At 45.8% G+C, this 2,758-nt stretch overlaps 1 non-coding gene across 1 annotated transcript; it reads left to right on the forward strand.

Moving 5' to 3' along the window:
• Window positions 1-1,653: 1,653 nt before the first annotated feature.
• trnay-gua (transfer RNA tyrosine (anticodon GUA)) lies at window positions 1,654-1,747 on the forward strand. The gene is made up of 2 exons: window positions 1,654-1,690; window positions 1,712-1,747. It is a non-coding gene; the product is annotated as a tRNA-Tyr (tRNA).
• The last annotated feature ends 1,011 nt before the right edge of the window (window positions 1,748-2,758 follow it).

The raw sequence follows: 2,758 nt of genomic DNA on the forward strand, positions 1-2,758 counted from the left end.
TTGAATCATTTTATTATTTTAAACACCTCGATGAGGTCACATCTCAATGTTCTAAACTCATGGGAATAAAAACCAAGTTTATGCCACCTATCCTCATAATTTAACCCTTTTAACCCCGGCATCATTCTGGTGAATCTGCACTGTACCTTTTCTAAGGCCGATTTATCTCTCCCTCGGTTCGGTGCCCAGTTCTCCAGGTGGGGTCTGACCAAGGTTCATTACAACTGAAGCATCACTTCTGTATTCCAACCCCACTCGAGATAAAGGTCAACATTCAATTAGACTTGTTGATTATTGTCAAGATTTATAAGGTATTTGCAAAGGATTCTAGGGGATCTTAGAGTTGGGATTTTTCTTTATTCTGTCCACTCAAGGAGTTTGATAACAGACTTACTCCTTTGAATTTAGTGCTGGATTATTGGGCCGTGATGTGTTTACTTGTTTGTATTTTGTTAAATACATTTGCTGAGTGTATTTAAATTGAAGACGAGATTCCCAGGCCTGATGCTCTATTCACACATCGAAGGTGAGAGAGATGCTGTGGGACACACGATAAGTCTAGTAGCTGAAAGTGATTCACAGACTGGGTTTTGTGTTTAGTGATCCCGGGTACATTACTGATACCTTCCCTGGATCCCAAGGCTGGGAGAGGCACTCGGGAAGGACCGGGGAGCTGGGACTTGGCCATGAGAGTAATTGAAGGTATGAGAACTGAAATAATCTACAGTGAGAAAGGAGAACAGGCAGAATAATCGGTAATGAGGACATCAATTAGTCTCTTATCTTGAATTCATCAAGTAATTGACCCATTCTGTTTGAAACAAAGTTGATTTATTTGACATCGATCCAGAATATTGAATTTCAGCCCAGTTATCGCGGTTATTAACATCAGCAGAAACAAATCCCAACTTCCAGAATGAGGTTCTGCTGCTGAAACCCTCATCCGTGCCTTTGTTTACCTCCAGACTCGACTATTCCAATGCTCTCCAGGCCCAGCCTTCCACATTACACCCTCCGTAAACTTGAACCCACAATCTCCAGATCAATAATCAGTCCCATTATTCATTGTGTCACTGGCCCAGGCTGTGGAGAACACGGAGCAGCTCCCACTCCCACAGCACTGCGGTCTGAGCAGGTACCGAGTCAGCCTCAGTCATGAGCACTGGAATCCACGAGTCCGGGTGTGTCAAAGGTGCACGGTGAACAATCACCAAAGTGAAACATTTTTGCCGCTTCCCTTCGATACCTCAGCTGGTCGAGCGACAAGACTGTCGTGGAAAATAAGACAAAGTCATCCTTCCGTCATTTGTTCAATTCCTGCTCGAAGGAGAACGCGTGATTTTGCAATAAGCAGCAATTAGTTCAAGGTCGCTCTCTGAACTTTACAGGCACCTCACAGATTAACATGTTGCCATGAAGGCACAGGACGTCTCTTTTCCTTTCTCAAACCTGAAAACTTTCTGTGTCTGCCCAAACAAGGCTGCTCTGCCTCTGCTCACCAGCAGGGAGCGCTTTTGAGCAGCAATACTTCAAAACACTCAGCTCTCGCTTTCAGGCAAAAGAAGTCTTCGATCAGCACCGGACTCCACGAGTCTGAACGTGTCAACAGGCGCACGGTGAACAATCACCAAAGACAGCACTGTTTATCACCTCCCTTCGATAGCTCAGCTGGTAGAGCGGAGGACTGTAGTGAATAAAACAAAATAAAGTCATCCTTAGGTCGCTGGTTCAATTCCGGCTCGAAGGAGTGAGTGTGATTTTGGAATAAGCAGCAATTACCTCAAGGTCACTCTCTGAACTTCACAGGCAGCTCACAGATTAACATGTTGCCACTCAGGCACAAGACACCTCTTTTCCTTTCTCAAACGTGAAAGCTTTCTGTGTCTGCCCGAGCACGGCTGTTTCACTCGAGCATTTCCCTCTGCTCACCAGCAGGGAGTGCCTTTGAGCAGCAACACTTCAAATCGCCCTCAATTTCAGGCAAAATGGTCTTCGATCAGTCAGTCAGTCAGGGCTCTCGCTGCTCCTCGAGCTCGGGCGGCTGTTGCTTTCCGGTGACCTCGTCTTCCTTCCGAAGGCTCGGGCTCTTCTCAGCATCATTCATGATCACTGTGGCTTCCCGTTCTGCTGTTCCTCACTTGCTGATGCTCGATACCGCCGATTGGAGCAAAGTATTTAATATATTCAGGGAGCGGCAACCCAAGGCAAGATTTCTCTGCTGGTCTTGGAGCAGCTTGAAGGTGAGTGTGAGGCAGGAACTGTGAGGGACGATTTACAAACAGCAAACGAGGAATTAGCTCAACTGGTGGAGCGCTCACTTGGCCTGTAAGAAGTAGCGAGATCGTTGATTATATTCTCCACTCACCGTTTGTCTTGGTGCAATTATACAGAAACAAAAGTGTTGTCAGTGAGTCCATCGCCCATGGACTTCCTAAACTTCACAGTGTGTTTGGGTACAGAGAGATCAAGGGGCAGCAAATCTTTTGATGTGCTGCAGTAAGCAAAAGTTCTTGATTTTGCAATGCAGCAAAGATGGAAAGATGAGGTGAGAGATGGAAAAAAAGCTTCGTAATCCTTGATGCCTTCTCTGAAGATTGAATTCAAGCCCTTCAGATTATGACACTGATGCACTGCTTGCTGCACTGAGAAGGCACTTACCAGGTATGGAGCCAGGCAGCACCACCAAGTAGGACAGCTTGCAAGGTATTGAATGCCATAAAATTTTGCATTAAAAAATCCAAGCCAGGTAGGAATCGAA

This window comes from Heptranchias perlo, unplaced genomic scaffold (genome assembly GCF_035084215.1).
Source record: "Heptranchias perlo isolate sHepPer1 unplaced genomic scaffold, sHepPer1.hap1 HAP1_SCAFFOLD_702, whole genome shotgun sequence".
NCBI lineage: Eukaryota > Metazoa > Chordata > Chondrichthyes > Hexanchiformes > Hexanchidae > Heptranchias > Heptranchias perlo.